Source organism: Muscardinus avellanarius (genome assembly GCF_963383645.1).
Source record: "Muscardinus avellanarius genome assembly, chromosome: 14".
Taxonomy (NCBI): domain Eukaryota; kingdom Metazoa; phylum Chordata; class Mammalia; order Rodentia; family Gliridae; genus Muscardinus; species Muscardinus avellanarius.
The window spans coordinates 7,378,514-7,399,395 of NC_137800.1; the positions used below are offsets into that span (position 1 = coordinate 7,378,514).

The following is a 20,882-nucleotide window of genomic DNA, read 5'->3' on the forward strand; positions in this document are numbered from 1 at the left end:
CCTGTAGAGAAAAAAAGGTTGCCTAGAATTCTAGCTAAGCAAGATTCTCCCGGTAAATTCATGAAATGGAAAAATAAAATTATTTTAAGGGCACACTATTGATTCATCCTAACTATATTTCTAAACACCTGTCGGGTTAGTGTGTTTGATATTATTTCTAACCTGCTCCCACTGTTGGGAAGCTGTGGCCCAAGGAGAATTTTGAATGAACTTTTTGCACATTTTCAACTGACAAAGCACAAAGAAGAAAGAAGAAAAACACTTGAAGAGAAACACCCTGCTAAGAATTATACTGGCAACTCTTCTGAGGGGTTTAAAAAGATTTCAAGTTAGAAAGTTCTCTTCTTGAAGAAAACCAAGGGATACTTTATAAGCATTTTCTTCCCAATTTAACAGTGAAAGTCCATTAGAAATTGGTTTTCGAAAAAACAAGGACGCCCACTTTCACAACTTCTGTTCAACACATTACTAGAAGTCCTAGCCAGAGCGATTAGGCAAGAGAAAGAAATAAAGGGTGTCCACTCTGGAAATCAGCATGGCGGCCCAGCTCTACCACTCCTCAGATCTATCCAATTGAGTTAGTCAACATACTTAGAGATGCACGCATAACCATGTTCATCACAACACAATTCACAACGGCCAAGGTGTGAAGTCAGCCTAGGCATCCAGCCACAGATCAGTGGAGAGGGAAATGTGGTATCAATAAATGGGATGTCACCAGATTAAAATGCTTCTGTGCAGCAGAGGATACAATCAAAAGTCTGAAGAGAGAGCCTACACATTGGCCTCCATACATCTGATAGAGGACTAATATCTAAAAAATATAAAGAACTCTAAAAACTTAACATCAAAAACCAAATAACCCTGTTTATTTTTTTAAAATGGGCTAAGCTGGGCGTGATGGCGCACGCTTGTAATCCCGGCATTTGGGAGGCTGAGACAGGAAGATCCGGATTCTCGGCCAGCCTCAGCTACTTAGTGAGGCCTTTTGCAACTCAGTAAGACCCTGTTTCAAAATAAGGAATAAAAAATGGGGGTGGGGGTATAACTTGAAGGTAGTATGCCCCTGGGTTCCATCCCTGGTACCGCAAAAAAAAAAAAATTATATATATGGGCTACTAAAATGGTGAGAAATATAAATGGCCCAAAAATGGTCAACATTATTAGCCATCGAGGGATACAAATCAAAACTACCCTGAGTTTCCATCAAACTCCAATGAGAACGGCAATCAAGAACACAAACAATAAATGTGGGGAAATAGGAACTCCTATACACTGCTGGTGGGATTGTAAATTAGCGCAACCGCTTTAGAGAGAAGTATGGAGGTGCCTCAAAAGACTAGGAATGGAGCTGCCATAGGACCCAGCCACAGCACTCCTGGAATTGAAGTGAGAATACTGTAGTGATGCATGCGCTTATAGCAGCGCAATCCACAAGAGCCAAATTACTGAACCAGCCTGGGTGTCTGTCAACAGATGAATGGAGGAAGGGGAACCGTTAGGCAGTGTTGATGGCAGTGGCAGTAAAGCAATGGTGGAAAGCAACACCGGGGTCCTTAAAAATTAAAAGCAGAGCCGGGCGTGGTGGCGCACGCTTGTAATCCCAGTACTTGGGAGGCTGAGACAGGAGGACTGCAGGTCTGAGGACAGCCTCAGCAAGTAGTGAGACTCTCATCAACCTAGCAAGACCTTGTTTCAAAATAAAAATAAAATAGGGCTGGGAATATATGTCAGAGGTAGAATCCCCCTGGGTTCAATCTCCAGTACCAAAAAAAAAAAGCAGAACTTCCACAGATATCACTAGTGAACATATACCCAAAGGAAATGAAATCACTATGCTGAACTCCCATGCTTAGTACAGCACGATTCACAGCCACCAAGATATACAATCAACCTAAGCGCCCATCAACGGACAATAAACAGATTTTTTTAAAATGTGGATTCCATAAAAATAGAATACTATTCTGCCATAAAAAGAGGAAATCATGTCATTTGCAACAAATGGATGGACTAGAAGACAATATGCTAAGTGCAATAAGCCAGCACAGCAAGAGACACCTCAGAATCTCACTCTGTAGAGTCTAAGGAAGCCAGTCTACGGAAGTGAGATGATGGTGTCAGCAGCAGCCGGGAAAGGAAGAAGATGGTCCGTGGGTAGCAAGTGACAGCGAGATCCAAGGAATAGAATTCTGGAGTTCTATTGCAGTGAGGTGTGCACAGTCATAAAAATGTACTGCATACTTCAAAATAGCCAGAAAAGAGGTTTTTGAATGTTTTATCACAAAGAAACAATAAATGTTGGAAATGATGGATACACTAATTAACCTGATTTGATCATTACACGATGTATGCATGTATTAAAACATTACATTGTACCCGACAAACCCGTATCATCATCATATGTGAATTAAAATAAAACTAAAAGATTAATTTCCAAAATTAGGACTCTATCCTAAGGGGAAAAAAGAAAAGGAAACCCCCATAGGAACCACTAAGTCAGTTGGATAATTAGAGGCAGACCTCGCTCACTGTGCCTCTCCATGAACCGTGGTCCTCTCGTCTAAATCCAAACAGCACGTTAACAAGACGTTTTGTGGGAAATGCAGATTTTAAGAGATAATGCCAATCAAATTCTGCCTTCCGAGAGCAACCCTCTCCCTTCTTGTTACCATCACACACAAAACATCTACTTTACTAGAAAGCTTTGAAAAGGGCTTTGACAGAGATGTTATCCTGGAACAAATTTCACTGAATGGAAGGAACTGGAGCTCTTTAACTGCTCTCTACACCAAGGGGGAAACAGCACTTCTGTTAAAAAGGGAAGAAGTGCCAAAAGGCTCCAGAAACAAGAGGTGCGCTCCTCCGCCTGCCCCCAGGATGGGGCTGAGCCCCCCACCACTTTCATGCCTCTGGAACTTGGAAAGGACTTGGGGTCCTCTGATCCAGTCTTGGAATGGAGGGGCCACCACGAGTGTGGGGCTGAGCCCTCCAGCCACCCACAGGGACTGGTGCTCCGCCCATAGCCAGTGGGTGCTCAGCAGCTTCCTCAGGCCTCTGGGCACAGGTCCCAAGGTCACTGGCCTGGCTCCTCCAGGCACACCCAGTCCTTACTTATCTCCTCCTTCCCCAGTCAACCAGGGAGCCCTTGACTCTTCTCTGGGGTCTCACACTTCACAGCCAAGTCAGTAAACCCACAGTCTGTGCCTCCAAAATAAACCCAGAATCCAAGGAGGCCAGTGGCTCCAGACACATGCCTCTCACAAAAATTACTGACCTGTCTCCCAGCCCATGATAATCTCTAATCTGGATGCCATAGCCAGAGGGATACTTCTAGGTCATTAAACCATATCACATTGATGCTTTTGGCCCCTATCTCAGAAGAGGAGCCAAAGTGATCCCAGCATGCTCTGGCCCTGACTCCTGCTCTCCCCAGAGCTCCCCCCTCTGGGCTCACCCCACTGTCTCCCTTTCCTCAGCCACACTGGCTGCTTCTTGGGCATTCTCCACAGGCACACTCCCAACACCACACACACACAGCCACAGCCACACAGCACTCTCCGTTACCACTTGCAAGTCTTTGGTCAGGTGAGTCATTTTCCCTCTAGCTGTACCTCCATCACCACCAGCCACCACCACGTTGCTCCACATGCGCCCCCAGGTTTCAGCTTTCTAACAGAACACGCCAGTGACTCAATGTTTACAGCCTGACGCTCCACTGCCCTCCGCTGAGCTTAGAACCCCAGCAACAGGATCTTTACCTAGTCTTTTGCTCCTGTGCACCCCCAGTGCCTGCAACAGCACCTGGAACACAGTGGGTACTCCATAAATGTTTATGGATGAATAAAGGAATCTGGATAGATGCTGTGTTACCAGTGCCATTGGGTGCTGCCCCCCACTCGCACGCACACACACACTCACACACCTCTGAGTGTGTGTGTGTGTGTGTGTGTGTGTGTGTGTGTGTGTGTGTATCTGTGTGCACGCTGGGGCACACAGCATGAGTTCATGCTCGTATTTTGTGTGCAGTACTGGGTATTGAAGCCAGGGGCATTCTACCTCTGAGCTACACCCACAGTCCCTTTTTTTGTGTGTGAAATTTTGAAACAAGGTCTCAATAAATTGCTGCCTAGCCTCAAACCTGTGATCCTCCTGTTTCAGCCTCCCAAGTACTGGAATTACAGTCGTGCGCCACCACGTTCAGCCATGCTGATACTTTCAACTCACACCCGATGCCGTGAGATCATTCTGAGCACCCCCCCCTTTCCATAGCTGAGTCTCTCTTATTCCACAATGGAAACCTGGATTCCAACACCTCAAGTTATTCATCTGCTCTTTTCTAAGTAGACACAAAATAGTTTCAGAATCTCATCATCCACATCCCTACCAACATAAGTCTACTGACCAGTTTCCTTTATACATTTCCTTTGTCTTTAGACTAGATGCAGGCAGTGTGGGCATGATTTTTTTAAATACTAGACTCTTTGAACTACGAGAGAGGTGTCTGAAAGTCCTCACCACAGAGATGATAAATGTTTGAGACGGAAATGCTAATTACTTTGAATTAATAACTGTACACTGTCTACATGTACCAATTTATCATACACTACCCCATAGATATGTATAATTTTTAAAAATCTCCCCACAACCTCTTTGACAAGCTTGTAATGAAAAGATTTTTAGATGATTCTGTTAATCTTGTTCTCTTAAAATGTGAACGCAAGATAATACCAATGCATATGTACCTAGAAGAACCAAGCTCTATTAAAATTAGCCTTCATATTGAATGTTCCAGCCCCGGTGATATTTAAATAGGCAATGTTAAGCTTCTGTGAATCAACATGGGGGACATCTTAAGACAAGGATTCCTATTTCCATAGAAACAATAGATCACTATTTCTAAGAAAAAAATTAAAAACTTTTTCAATACATATGTAATTTTCTTTAAATAATCTTTGAACAATTAACATATTTGACCCATATTTTAACATTATTTCACAAGAAATAAGTACAACTGTTCCATTTAAAAACACAAATTAATTGTTTCTACAAAACACAAATATGGCCTTGGGGTTTGCATCTCTTTAAAGAAGATTTGGGTACCATCTTACCAGCTAGGGCTTTCTAAAACTCACAGTTACTATAACCTTGATAAGAGTTGTAAGTATTTGTGGGTTTCTTTGTTTCGTACTGGGGGGTCGAATCCAAGGGATCCTACCACTAATCCACGCCCCCATACCTTTTTGTTTCTTAATTTTGAAACAGGGTCTCACGAAGTTGGTGAGAATCTTTCAAGTTGCTGAGGCTGGCCTCGAGCCTGTTATTCTTGTCTCAGCCTCCCAAGTACTTGGATTCAGTCATGTGCCAATTTCTGATGACTGCTTTTCTGCAAGTTATCAAGCAAGTGTCCCAACTATGCATATCCAAAGACATGCGAAGCCCAGCATGGTGGTGCACCCTTGTAACCCCAGTACTCGGGAGGCTGAGACAGTCAGTCAACAGGGAGGTAGCAGAGAGGGGCCAGGGCGAGTTTTCCCCTGGGTGAGGCAAGACGGGTGTGAGGGGTGGAAACAGGGCAAGCAAAGGAGCAGGGAAAAGAAAGATGCAGGAAGCCTGGGGCGTGGTGGAGTGTGCCTAATCCCAATACTTGGGAGGCTGAGACAGGAGAATGGCAGGTTCAAGGCCAGTCTCCACAAGTTAGCAAGACCCTCAGAAACTTAGTGAGACCCAGTGCAACCACTGTGGAAAACTATATGGAGGCTCCTCAGAAGGATGGGAATGAACCTATTAGCAATACCACTTCTGGGTATCTGCCCGAATGAATGGAAACCAAACTACCAAACTAATGTACAGTTATCTATGTTCATAACTGCACATTTCACCATAGCCAAACTATGGAACCAGCCAAGATGTCCATCAACAGATGAACGGATTACAAAACTATGGGATATGTACACAATGGAATTTTACTCAGCCATAAAGAAAAACACAATTACATCATTTACAGGGAAATGGATGGGGCTGGAGGACATTATGCAAAGTGAGATTAGTCAGTCACAAAAAAGAAGAAATTGGATGCTCTCCTTTATATGCAGAAGGTAGGGGGAAAAGGGTCATAGAAGGAAGTCTAGACAAAGAAGGTGATACTATAGATGAGCAAATAAGGCAGCCTAAATGAGGGGATGGGAGGAGGAGAAGGAAATTCCCTAATGCACATGATGACTTAAAACAAACGTATCAGTGTCAATCACGAAGCCAAACACGAGGAGGAGGGAGGGGAGGAATGGACTGGGAATTGGGGAAGGGCTAATTGGGCGATGTGCGCACGTACGTCTCCACCATCCTGCACTCCTTTAAGATGCATGACTAAGCCGGGCGTGGTGGTGCACGCTTGTAATCCCCGCGCTTGGGAGGCAGAGACAGGAAGATCGCGCAGGTTCAAAGCCAGTCGTGCTGGCTTAAGAGACCCTGTTTCCAAAATAAAAAGTATAAAAAACTAGGTCTGGGAGTGTAGCCCAAAGGTAGAAGGGTTTGCAGGAACCCCAGTACTGCAAAAAAAAAAAAAAAGATGTATGACTACAGTGTACCAATAAAAATTTTTTAAATGATACTCAAGATGAACCTCCCCAAATAAACAAAATTTTAAAAAATTAAAAATAGAGCCAGATATAGCTCAAAGGTAGAATACCCCTGGGCTGACTTCCCAGTACCACAAAAAACAATTCATGGAGTGGGAGGTGGGAGAGACTTGGGGTAAGTTGGGGTGGGGGCTGAGTGAGGTGGGGGGCGGTTTAAGCTGGACACCTTCCTTCCTGGCTCCTGCCTCCACCCGCACGTGCTGCAGACGGCTTCTCAGCCCTCTCTGCCTCTGGTGCCCGGAAAGATATACTTTGCCCCTTTGTTAAGAAGTGCAGTAAAATACACACAGCCTTAAATTTGCCATCGAAACCATTTCCAGGCGTACGATTCCGTGTTGATGAGTATTCACATTGCTGTCACTCCGCCTGCAGGACTTCTGCATCCTGTAAAACCGAAACTCTGTCCCCAAGGAAGGACTCCGCGACCCCACTTCCCCAGCCGGCAACCCCACCCTGCCTCTGAACGGACCGTTCCGGGTACTAGTTGAAGCGTACCCTACGTGTCCTTTGGTGACTGGCTTATTTCCCCTAACATAATGTGTTCAAGTTCTGTCCATGTTATAACGTGTTAGAATTTCCTTCCTTTTAAAGCTGAAGAACATCTCGCTGCCTATTTAGGCCGCGTTTTATTAGTTTGCTGCTCCGCCGATGGGCACCTGCCTTTCTCCGCCTCTTCTGGTGATGCGACGAGGGAGCTTCACTCATTCTTAGCCTCCTTCAGAATGTGCAGTTTTGCCTCTTTCTTAATTAAAAAAAATTAAAAGGTTCTTCTTAACTGAGTAGAAGATTCATGGAATCTAAATTTTGAAGAAGAATACTGGTTTGCAGATTCCCTCATCCGCCCCGTAGCCAGTCAGTGACAGCGGATGTCTCTAGCTCTCCGGCCAAACACAGGCTGGCCCAGGAGTCTTTGCAGCCTCAGGATTCAGAGCCCGGACTCATATTTCTGTCAAGGAGATGGGAACTGGGCAAAAAGACATTGACACCCACTAGCTCTTGGTCTTAAAAATATGCCTTTATTACACTCCCTTCTGAGCCATAAAAACAAACTCCTTCTCTGGTAGAGTCTACATTTGACATATTTATACTCTTATGACTCAATCCGTTTTAGGTTTGCTTGCTTTTACCTGTATACACATATACATACATATGTGTTTGTGCATGTACTGTTTTTATAAACATACACAGACATATATTTGCACATAGAGAGTTCTATCTTCTATCCTTTTCAAGCTGAAGTCCACTTAAATTTCATGGGGATTTTCTACTTCAATACACAAAAAAATATGCTCACGGCTTAAATGTCACGATAAAACTGCGAGTGCAATCAGTGAGCCATGTTTCCGAGTGGAGGTGGTGCAGATTAGAGAACTATTTCAGATGCACGCTCTGTTTTCTTCCAATAAAATCTAGTCTCACAACAAACTAGCCACCATAAATCAAGGAATTCAGGTCAACTGAGCGGACATTAAAGGTGTGAAATTGTGCTAAACATTCTGAGTTAAAGACCAGGTGATTCTTTAAATGACTTCCCCCTTTACTTAAATGTTGAGACGTGACTTTCCCCTAAGTGTCATGTGCAGAATAAAAAAAATAAAATTCATCTTTCTGGTCAAACTAGCCTCACGGTGGCTTTTCTCCAGTGATTCTAAATTTTAGCCAAACTCTGCCCTGGACCCACTCAGCACTCGGATGCCTTCCTTCTTCCAAAATGTTCTCCACTCTCAGTCCTTTCCACCAACTAAGCCTCCTCCAGAAAGCCCTCCTTGACAATGGCACAGGCAGGCACCTCCTCCCCTCATCCTGTCCTGGAGAGGGACCAGCCCACCTCCACCTGCCCTGGGCTCGAGCATGCGCACCTCAGCTTGGGCGCCAAGGCCCCAGCACCAGTTGCTCCCAGCAGCGGCATGAGTCTGTTTCTGCCACTTGGCTCCTGTCTACAAGGTGAGGGAGCACAGTCACACACCCCTGTCTCCAGGCTCTAGGGGCAGCTGAACCGGTGCTGGACGGGGACACGACTAGCAGCGAGTGTAGGGAAGAGGCCAACTGGAAAAGCTGGGAACGAGAGGGGTAGACTTCAAAACCCTGTGTGCCTGCTTTGCAGTGGCTTCAGAACCTTGGAGAGCAAGGGCGGGCTTCTTTGAAACAAGTCAAATTACCAAGTCAGACAGAAAAACAGAACCCGCAGATACCTGTCAATCAAACCAGGCCATAATTGCTATTTGAGGCTGCTTTTCCCGTTGTTGTTTGTTGCTGGAGACTTGAGGTCACATATTAACACATTAATTGAAATTTTGGTCATAATTATCGTGTATTAAGCTGTTGATTACATGGTTGCATTTTGAAATTTTTAATTGGTTTGTTTCAATTGGTAAAAGGTAATTTGTTGGGGGATGATGTTTAGAGTTACGTATTTAATTATCATCGAATAGATAATTAATATAGTGTGGCAATAGTAAACAATGACTCCGGTAATTACCATCGAAGTGCACATATTTGTACCAATATGACAGATGAGTTTTCTCTCGCAAGTCACTCTGGTCTCTGCTCCGAGCCGGAGCGCTGGTTTGCTTTCTTCACAGATGTAATTAGCAACATCTCTGTCTCTTCCACTTCCTTCAGTCTGAAGAGCCGAGAAGCCGTGGGACAAAGGGCCCCAAGCCACACGCATCATGCCCGTCCTCTGCAGACCGCTCAGCCAGCGCCTCTGCTCTTTCAGTGGCCCCCCAGTATTTTGTCACCGTGATCCTGGCTCCCCCGCCTGACGGTAACCACAGGCCAGGGAGGTAGCGGCCCCCAGCACAGCTCAACTAAACTGAGGAGAAAACCTGTGTTTATCAGTGGGTGGTTCTTCATTTTCTTGGAAGCTGACAGATAGAGTTGGCAAAAACCTTAGTGTCTTTTAACCTGTGATCCTGACCAAAAATAAAAAAGTCCCCCAACTCATGAGAAAGATCATGAATGCTATGGGCTTTGATTTTAAGCGTCTTCCTGCTTACCAAAATGGCTGCGTGACAGACTAAGGCTCAGGACCGCCTGCCACGCACGGCATCTGACATGGTGGCCCCAGGCCCTCCTGTCCTCCCAGGGGAGAGGCCACACTGCCCGAGGCAGCGCTGCCTGGCCCTGCCTCCTTCAGCCTGCCCTCTGCCCTCATGTCCTCTCTGGCCACAGGGTGAGGAAGGAAGCCCACCACCCTGCGCCCACCTGCTCCATTCCTGCGTCTCTCTGGAGCACGTCCCGGCTGCTTCCTGCAACACAGCAGTTTAGGACTTGCTCCATTCACAAGCTCAAAAACAAGAGAGAAGTGAAGGGGGTTGACCTCCCTGAGCACCCTTAAAGGCTTGGGGAGAGGAGACGCCATTGGTCAGAATACAAAGTGAGTCTTAGAAAGGGCCAGGTAGGTGTAGGGAGCCACTACTCTTTCTTAATTTGTGTGAAAAAGTAATTAGGAGCCTGGCGTGGTGGCACAGGCTTATAACTGTAGTACTTGGGCGGCTGATACAGGAGGATCGCAGGTTCAAGGCCAGGCTCAGCAACTTAGTGAGACCCGGTTTCAAAAAATAGGGCTGGAGGCGTGGCTCAGAGGTAGAATCAGATGAGTAAATTGGGGCTTTAATCCTCAGTACCAAAATAGATAAAGTAATTTTGACTGAAGATCAATAATATCATCTGAGAAGTCCAGAAGACCAAACTAACCAATGGTTGGTTGGTTGTGCTTTTATTCCAAGTGTTAAAATATTTCCCAAATGTCTGGTGAGATGCAAGCTAGCTTCTTCTAACAGGCATCTTGCATTTGTAGAAGCCTTACATCTTTGGGGGGAGACCCAGTTTAACAGAGCCCACGTTACCGTTACCGGGACACGAGTTTGTCCCGCCTGGACCCCAGGCCAGGCCTGCGGGAGAGTGCACGTGGCCATGTGGCTCTAGATCCGTGGAACCTGGGGCCGGATGATCCGCCACAGGCAGCTCCTAGGTGACGGCACTGGCTCCCAGAACACAGGCAGCCCGACATCACTGGTGGAGTCTAGACGAATGTGGGCCAGAGAGCTTGTCTTCACGTAGTGTGGCCTAGTGTGGCTCGTGTCCTGGCCACCTGGGTGGCTTCCGCACAGGCATTCATTTCCCAGAGAGAATCGGCCAGCGCCCTGCCCACGGGATTGATGGACGCAGTGCAGAGCCCAAAGCAACAGTGCCAGAGAAGGCCAGCGCCCCCGGAGTCCCCTCTCTGTGAAAAGGGAGACTGGTGCGTATTAGAGGGGACGATGTGTCAGTCACAGGCGAGGCCCTCTCCCTTCAAGGAACAGAAGGACTGCAGGAGACCTGGGGGCAGGAGGGCGGAGGGCGGGGCCGTGGAAAGGAGGGTTTCCCAGCAACCCAGGCGCTTGCCTGGGGCCGCCTCCTCCTCCTCCGCACGCAGGGACCCTGCGCTGCCAGGGACTCGCTGGTCCTTCTGCCTGCTCCCCAGATGGTATTAGGGCTTGGGTGTTGATGTCCCCTGGAAGAGCTCCTGTGAGCAGTGCAGAAGTGTTCAGAGGTGAGATAACTGAACCATGAAGGCTCTAATCTCATCAGTGGGAAGTCCACTGGTGGGTCCATCGTCTGAATGGGTTGACTGGGTGGTAAGGTAGACAGGTAGCCCATGGCTGGACAAAGTGGCCACAGGGGTCTGACCTGGGGTCTGTCTGTGTCCCTCGCACTCCCCTGGCGCTCTCTGCCTCTGGCCTCGGGCTGTGAGCGCTGCGTCCCTCCACGTACCCGCCTGCCACCGCAGCCATCTGTGCTTTGGACTCAACTCTGAAACCAGGAGTCCCCACACAGCCTTTCCTCCTCTGCCCTGCGCTTGTCAAGTATCTTGGTCAGAGCCATGGAAAAGCTAACTAAAACAGACGGTTTCTGATCACCTCTCCTCAACCCCACTGACAACCAAAGACATATCCAGAACTCATCCCATTTTATTTTTTTACAGTGCTGGGGATAGAGCCAGGGCCTCGGGCATGCTAGGCAAGAGCTTTACCACTGAGCTACAGCCTGAGCCACGTCACTCTTCAAATACAACTTAACTCCTATTCTTGATTTCAAAAGCAACATTTTCCATTTCTCAGTAACACAAACTCTTCAGCTCCCACCTCAAAATTAAAATAGGGTGTTAAAGTCCGGCGTGGTGGCGCCCGCTTATAATCCCAGCATTCGGGAGGCTGAGACTGGAGGATCGCAGTTCGCGGACACCCTCAGCTACTTAGTGAGGCCCTCCGCAACTTAGTGAGACCTTGTTTCAAAATAAAGAATAAAAAATAGGGCAGGGGTGTAGCTCGGAGGTCAAATGCCCCTGGGTTCCATCCCCAGACCCACACACAAAAAAAATAAAAAATAAAATAAAATAGGGTGTTAAAGGGTGAATTTTATTAGGGATAGTTTTAATTACTTTTTAGTGGATCACCTCATATAAGGGATGTTTCCAACACTAGCCCATCATTTGTAACCCTTCTGGAGAGACTCCTTTCAGCCTCAGGGGATGGTATGAAACGCGCCTCAGGGCTGAAGAGTCATTTCTGCACAGCCACCCTGCACCGTGGAACTGGCTCGGGCCGGAGGGCAGCCTGGGGCACTCTCCCGGCCTTCACGACCCTGGCAACGTCCACCTGAGGGAATGCACAGGGCCTAGCAGCAGGCCCTCCAGAGCCGCCTCCCCTCCGGGCTTTGCATCTGGACTGCACTGTGGACAGCTATTGGGCTCAGGAGTCTGGCCTGCTCAGTCAGGGGACAGTAAACTTCCAGAATGAACAGGCCACTGAGACGTTGAACTAACGCCCAACCCAGGCAGCACCAGCCGCCCAGGTGAGCTCTGGCCAGCGAGGGCTAAGGAATCGGGGTACAGTGGCCGGTCTCCCGCAGGGCCCCAGGGTCCTAGCCTCCTGGTTCTCATGCCCCTGTGGTCCCCTTCCACCCTGCACACCACGTGATCAAGAGCATGTCAGGAGAGACTGCGCCACCCCAGGCTGGGTCTTAAACAACACGAACTTCTACTCACTTTGGGATTACTTGTGAGGACCCACGTGGGGGAGCATGAGACCTCGAGGAGCTTTGCTGTAAACACTACCCCAGGCTCCCGGGTCTCGGAGACCAGCCTCCTTGCTGGGCTGGAGCCATGGTTCCTTTTCTTAGCTGGGCACTTGCTAGAGGATGGACAGTGTGTCCCTCAGACCCAACATGTGCAAAGCAGAGCAAGTCATCTCCAACGCTGCCCCTTCCTGCCCCTTTGTCTGCTCTGCCCCCTCCTGTTGTCCAGGAATGCAGCCTGGAAAACAGAGAACCCCTCGAGCCTGCTCCCACTCGCCTATGTCCGGGCAGGACCGAGTCCTGGAGGGCTCCATCTCCCCAGCCCCTCCTCCCTCTGTCCCCTCCTTTCTGCTCGCGGAAGCCGCCTCTTGTCTGCACCAACGCGGGACCGCTTGGCCTCCCCACGCTAACCCAAAATAGCCTCTGCTGGCATCCCAGCTTCCAGAATCCTCTGTACTGTGAGTTGCTTTTTAAAGAACAGCCTGAACGTGCCAAGCCCCTACTTTAAAACTCCTCCTAGCTGCCCTTTGCCAGCAAAGCGCAGACCTCGCGGGGTGAAATCTCAAGCTAAGATGAGCCCTGTGCCCGATGGCCGGAACCAGGACTCTCCTGTCTCTACCCTCCTCTTGGCCAGGGGCTCTGGGCCGGCTCCGGGCTCAGTAGCATCACCTGTGGACCTTTCACAAAGAGCAGGGCCTCGACAGGCAGTCTGACTTGAGGGGTCTGGCATGGGAAACCAGGCAGTGGCACTTTTTATTAGCAGCATTATTGAGATATAATGCACATAACCTACAAGCAAACACTTAAAGTGCACAGTCCAGTGGGTTCAGGCTGTGCCCAGAGTGGTGCAGTCGATGCCTCATTCCACTTTGAGTATTTCCACCAGGCCCTGAGCAGTGGCACCCCATGCCCCCCAGGCCCAGCCCTAGGCAGCCACCCACCCACTCTGTGTCCCTAATGATCTGGGCAGCACTCATATTCCTAACAGTCTCCGGTGACGCGAGGGTAGGGCCAGGATGGGAAGACCCCCCCCTCCTGCTGCCGGGGTTCCCCTGGCCAGGGAGGTTTCCCTTCGATTGAGATGTTTGCCATCCTCCCTGCACTTCCAAGGACACTTCAGATACAACATCCTCCATTAAACCTGGACTGACCCTCCTCTTCCTCAGTTTACCCCTCTGAGGCCTAAGCAGCTCGGAGGGAAACCCCCCAGCTCCTCCACGGCACCCTGCTGCTGCCCTGGATTGTGCCGCCACGCGTGGCCATGTGTGTCCTCTTCGCACCCAAACCACACACTCCCTACTGCAGGGACGCAAAGATGCAGTATGTGTGTATCTGTGCATAAATGTGTATGATTTTCAAATGTCTACCAATGTGTGCAGGGATTAGAACCCATGCACAATAAAAATCTGCACCGAGTTAGTTATTAATCCACCATCCTACGAAGCACCACACCGTAAAACACTTCAGGGAGACCACGTGCAAAGAATTATTTATTTATTCATACATGTATTCTTATTTATTCATTTGTTTGTTTGTTTGGTGGCACTGTGCCTAGAGTCTGCAATCCTCCCATCTCAGCCTCCTGAGTTACAGGCGTGGGCCACCGCGTCTGGCTAGATATTTTTTTCCCCCTAATGAAGAATCTTGGGAAGTGAGCGGGCCACATGTCCACGTTCTCAGAAAGATAAAGAGTCCAGGGCCAAGGAGGGGACCGCCTGTGGGTAGACAGCGCAGGTCCCTCCCAAGGCCACGCATGGAGCACCGGGCTGCAGAAATCAACGGTGCAGGCAGCCAGCCACAGGCAAAGCCAGGCAGCCAGAGCCTCGGCTCCACGATCTAGACGCCGCCTTCCTTCCGAGGGAGCAGAAGCGCTTGGCCATCACACACAGAATTTCAGAGCCTTATCTAACCCAGGTGCCTCCTTCCCTCTTTTATCTGTTGGTCTTTCTCTCACCGTGTGAAGCTATTCTGCGCATTAATTATTTTATTTCTATTGTGCGTTTCTTATGCGGAAGGGCTGGTCCCATAGGGAACAGGGTGCCCTATCTCGGGCGGCTCTTCCCTGCACTGGCCCCTGCCTGCCGCTGTCACTCGAGTTTGACTCGGCTCTGTCAGTGAAAAATTAGACTTCATTTCAGTATGCTAATAGCAATCTCTCCAAAACAATGTAATCAAGGCCTCATGTGCACCTATAATTTCATCCTTGACATAAGCCTGACAGCTATTTATTGTCTGAAAGGGAAAGTGGAGGCGGGAGAGGGACTCCGACAGGCCCCCTCCCCCAAAACAAACCCAGCAGCTTTCTGTTTGAAGGCAGTCTTTGCAAAGTCCAAAAAAATGGCAATAATCATGGGGTTTACATATGTCTTGTCTTAAGCAATCAAGACAGAGTTAACAGAGAAGCACATTCAGATGTGCCAATTCCCAAACTGCCCGCCTCTGATGAACCAGCTGTGAGCTGCAATTGTCACATTATAATTTAGGCAAAGGGAGGAAAAAAGGCATCAGAGCACACACTGGATCAACATAATTATTCACAGCAGGGTGCTGCAGAATTAATTTAGCCAATCAGAACGATACTTGGGGGCTGGGCGCATCACAGAGAGGGGGGCAGGGCGCCGGAGAGGGGCCTGGGAGGAGGCAGGGAGCGTTGTTTCCACACCTTACTAATATTTGGATCATCTGATCTTGCAGATATTTTGAACACACGTACACGCGAGGTTGTTTCTTTCTCCTTTATTTACAAACACCTACACAACACTCACACGGCGCCAGTCGCCGGCACTTGACAAATAGCGACTTCTGTGATCCTGTGACTCTGAGGTGGGTACATTATTGCCCGTGTGTACACACTGAGGCTCAGAGAGGAGGATCACATGCCTTCCAAGGACACAGCGACAAAGGAGCCGGACAGGGAGCTGGGCGGCTCCCGCCGTGCTGTGACCGGCTCCTGCACAAAGCCCTGGCGCGGAAGGCCTAGGTGGCCTGCGCCACCCTCTGAACTTGCGCAGCTCCCGCTCCGCCATTGCTGAGGTCCTTAAGCTGCTTTCACAAAGAAGGCAGAGCTCAGGGCACTGCCGAGCCCCTTCTGTACTGGAGGGTGTGGGCTTCCTGGTCCAGGCCACTTCACCATCTCACAGTCCAGACCAGGAAGAGTGAGTGTCCCAGGCGGCTGACAGGGGCTCCTGACAGTGCAGCCTCAACCTAGGTGGCCGCTGGCCTCCCCTGCAGACAGTCTTCCTGTGGAGAAGCAGCAGGGAGGAATCCAGAAAATCGCCTGGAAAGAAAGGAAGAGTGGGTTGCTCCAAGGATCAGGGTGCGGTCAAATGCCTGGTGTTGAAACACAGATGAAAGAGAGACCAAGGCGGAAGTGAGAGGCCACACTGATCCGGGGGTCATCTTGCCCGGTTGTGTGTTTGCAGCGCCAGGCCAGCGACAACCTGAAAAGATGCTCGGCCTTCCCGTGGGCGCCAGCGGTCTAAGGCTGAAGGAGCCCTTCGCTGCCCAGCTCGGAAGTCTGTCTGTCTGAGGGTAGCGCAGAGGAGCCCCGAGGAGTCCTAATTTCCTTGTAAAAGTTGGGCTTCAGCTTGCCTTCCCTGCTTGGGGAGGTGATGGGGAGCGGCCCGGGGTTTTATGTCTGGCGATAATGTTTGATCTATGCCATTGTCAATGAGAACTGTGATTTAATCCATAAGGACACAGAGCCTCATGATGAAAGGGGAATAACGACAAATCCTGATTAACAATCACTGCTACACTACAGCAGGTTACCATAGTAACGGGGCTGAAATTATACAACAAACTGGGATACCACACCAGGCCGATTACTCCAGGAAGGGGCCCTTTTCTGAGAGCATTTGGCTCTCTGCATTCTCTTAAAATGCAAGCATCCTACATTCAACTGGTATTAGCTTTTCTCTCTTTTTTTTAAGTGCTCCCTCTTCAGTGGGTCTCAGATAATACGAGGGATAAACATGTACATACAGGAAATGTACAAACAATTAACCACGTTTCAGCTCCTTTTCTCCCCTGAAAGGAGAGCACAAAACAAGAAATGATGGTAAGGGATCTTCCTTTCACATCATTCTTTTCATAAAATCATGGGTAAGTCCTGAGCCGCAGGAACTCGGAGAGCATGTTCCAGTGAAATATCCTACTTCTCGCTCTATATAGCAGAGTTCTCTGCATTCGTAGGAAAGAGGAGTGAAGAGGGATTGGGGAGGTGTCTCCTTTGTTCCTGAGCATATTTTTTCAATAGGATCTTAAAAAGTAAGAACATGGTTTTAAAACAGTGGTGCCCCCCCACCCGCCCCAGCATCAGCTCAAAATGATGCCCAAAGCTATGCAATCAGGAGAAGCTGAACTGGTAAACAGTACCTTAAAACTGATGGCTACGCCTGCAACTGACTTGGAAGGTGAACCTTTATAAGAGAGATCTCACCAGGTAGCCTAGAAGCAGAGCACTGCATTTAAACCTCATACTCCATGATCTGTGCCAACTACAGCCCTCAGGTACTGGCTCCATCACTGCCAGCTATAAGGCCCCACCAAGTCACTTAGCCCTCTGCATCTTGGTTTCTTCATCTGGGGAATGGGAATCGCCATTTCTACCTTGTTTGCATGGGGAGTTTCTGCAGAAACTGGCAAAGTACTGCACATAAAAACACCCCGAAGAGCCGGGAGTGGTGGCGCACGCTTATAATCCCAGCATTTGGGAGGCTGAGGCCAGAGGATCGCGGTTTGCGGACAGCCTCAGCTACTTAGTGAGGTCCTCTGCAACTCAGTGAGACCCGGTTTCAAAATGAAGAATAAAAAATAGGGCAGGGGGTGTAGCTCGGAGGTTGAATGCCCCTGGGTTCCATCCCCAGACCCCCCCCCCAAAAAAAAACCCACACCCTGAAAACCGAGAGAGTATTCACTACTGTTTTACCCCCGTCAGCCCTACTTCTTAATCACTCCACACTCCCCAAGTACCTGTCCGGTGCTAGGCACAGTGCACCCAGGATAGTCCTGGAACACTGCTTCTACCTGCAAAAAGCGCTGTTTTCACCTACCAAGTTTCCACCGTCTCTAGCAAATTCCCTTTGACACTTTAACGTTATGCCAGGCCACACAGGTGAGTGTCTGCCAAGGGTGAGTTTCTTCATCTGGCCCCATGGGCACAGCTTTCCGAGCCATCGACCAGTGCTGGCTGCTTTGACATCGTGATGCGAGTTGTGTGCCTGACAAGTCAGATGTCCGCCTGGGAGCTCCGGGCTTTGGGCGTGCTCTCTGAGTGTGCTGTCCTCATCTTTATCTCTGCCACCACGGCCCCTGCACTTCCAAGTGGCAGGGTGAAGGGGCGAGGGGAAGGCTGGGCCACATCTGTGTGGGTTTCCCTCTGGAGCCAGACTCCTTGGGTCCTAAGCTCAGCTCATCACTTGCAGGTGTGTGCCAGGCACAGAATATCTGTGTCTCAGTGCCTCGCCTCTGAAATGAGACCGTGATGGTGGCCTGTGCCCCCGGGGACGTTGCAAGGATGGTGTCATTAAGGCATGGTGCACAGACGGGCTGGACACGAGTGGCTCTTCCTGCCTTGGTGCTCAGAACCCAGGGGCCCAACCCGCGGGCAGTGGACAGCCAACTGGAGACACAGGCCTTCTGCCGCTCGCCCACCACCGCTTAGGTATCGTCAAGTGCCTGGCCCCAAAATGGAGTTTGGATCCAGCCCTGCCTGTGTTCCTGTGTGTTTGTCTCTTTGTCTAGCTCACACACTCTTTCATTCCGGCTCTTCTATTTCTAACTTTTGTGACGTCCGTGTGCACGCGTATATATATGCCTGAGTGTGTGACTTTGTGACCTCTTTCCTCCTCTTTACTGGCAACCTCAGTCACTGCCATGTTTTATTTTTAGCACTGATTAAATGTAGTTTGATGTCTTCTGCCCTTACTTTTGAGAGCAGAGTAGAATACTTTTCCTTCTCAAAGAAATTGAGTTGCTTTTTACTTAGGAGACCTGGGTCCATGATTTATGGTAGATTTACTCCCTACCCCTGCCAGGAAAATCCCAATCATAAAGTAGAAAAGCCCAGAAAGTATATGTGTTACAAGCATGTTCACTCGGAGGTTTTGGTCGTTCGTTTGGTTTGTATCGGGCTCTCAGTGCACTCATTTAAAATTTACGATGGTCCATCAAATAAGCTTATGATGGCCTCTCAACAGCTAACCTTACAGTGGCCCCTCAACTGCCGAAGCTGATAGATTCCAGGTGACAGTTAACATTTGAATAAAACTCCTGAGATCTAAAAACAGATTTAAAATAAGAATGGGAAGTCTTTGAAGAACTGAGTGAGTGGTGGGGTTGGAGACTCACCACCCCAAACACAGAGATGACTTTTGAGAAAATGGCTGGGGGCGAGGGGTCCCAGAGGGGAGGCACATCTGCAGATAGGGGCTGCAGAGCAGCTCTGAACAGACAGGCTCGCTGCGCCCCCCAGTTGACCACCAGTGCCACGCCCTCTTATCAAACTTGAGCATAAAGGCGCTCACGCTTACCTGTTGGCTTGGGCCCTCATCTCCCTACGCGGGCCCTGTGTCTCCCACAGCTTGTGTTCAGTATCTGCGCGCTTCACCTGCTCACCTGGCTTTTGTTCCAGATGCCTCAGCCACGAGCCCAGCAGTAGGAGAGAAAGGAATCTCCTCTTCCCTCCACGAATAAGTAGAAAATATGGGCTATGTATATGCAACTTGGAGGCACGTCCGCCCACTCGACATTCTACACTGGGGACGTGGTTATCAACACCTGTGTTATTCCAAACTCAAAACTGCCACTTCTAAACTAAGAGGTATGCAGAATATGGTTTCACCATCCAAAATTCACATGAGTTCTTCTATTCACGATCACATGTCCTCAAGATAGTATTAGTAAATCTGGCCCAATTAACATTCATGATGTTCTCAGATTCTTTCCAATGAAATGTCAACAGTGAGAAATCCACACAACATAAACTCAGACCTAAGTATTCTTTCACACTGCCTACTCCAGTGCAGGAAATCCAAACTGCTCTTCCAAATGTGGTATGCGATGGAAATCTTTGAAATGATGGCCTCTTGGATCTCAAAAGGACAGTGGCCTACGAACCACCCGTGTGGAGGGCACTCCTCAGGGCGCAGGACTGAGGAGGCCCAGCCTCTCCCCGCACAGTTCTGGGGCTGAGGAGCTGGAGAGCTGCTGGCCACCTGCTCCAAGTGACCGGCTCTGCGTGTGGCTGCTGCCGCCACGGTGAACCCAACTCTCCCCGTGAACGCCCCTCTGGGAGTGCTTGAGTCCTGCACAGTTGCACTAAGATGGGTATGAGAGGGTTTGTGTGTGTGTGTGTGTGAGTGACTTCCCAGGAAGAAAAAAAAATCACAAAATAAATCAGTGGTGAGCAACCCCTTTGTCCAAAGTGACTCAAGAGGAAGAAAATGTTTCTAGAGCCTTTTATTCCATTCAAAATGCAAATGGCTTCATTTAGTCCCCTGGGAAAATACACAATATTCTTACAATGCAGATTACCTGCTATATTGAATAAAAGGATGGCAATGAAAAAGCCACTCGTTTGAAAAGCAGCAACCAGAAGGTGCCTCCTGATTTCTCCTCACCTGGAAGGGGAAGCAAGGCTGCGTTCAGGGGCCTCCCAGGCCACGCCTGGCCTGCTCACCGCCGGGAGCAGGCAGGCTCTGTCCAGGCTTGATCTTCCTCCTTCCCTGTGACAGCCACAGGCTGTCTCGAGGCTCCCAAACCCTGTGACGACGCCAAGCCCCTCTTTGGACCGCTCTTGTCCCGTGACTGGGAGCGGCTCACATCATGAATAACTTTCAAGGAGAGTGCCATCTTCCAGTCTACTTCTGTTTATATCCCCCCAGGGCTATCCGCAGTCCCCAGCCTCTGGGGAACATCCTCCAACTTCCTACCCCTCGCTGAGCAAAGCGTTCCAGAAATGTCCAGCCAGTTCCAAGAAGCTGGCTTTCATTACTTCTGTACATAACCCTGATCCAGGGAGTGAGCACTAGACCAAGAGTCAGAACCACATTCCAATCCAAGCTGTGCAGCCTCAGACAGGTTACTAACCTCTGTGATCCTCAGTTTCCTTTTAAGAAGAGCAAGTGAAGAAGTGATTTAATTGTGCTAAAAAACAATGGAGGTAATATGAACAACAGGTCTTAT

General features: G+C 49.0%; 1 protein-coding gene across 1 annotated transcript in view; it reads right to left on the bottom strand.

The window, feature by feature from the left end:
- MSRA (methionine sulfoxide reductase A) overlaps nt 1–20,882 on the bottom strand; it is a gene marked incomplete at both ends in the record, with an annotated part of 344,628 nt that overhangs the window by 245,606 nt on the left and 78,140 nt on the right. The window lies entirely within an intron of this gene.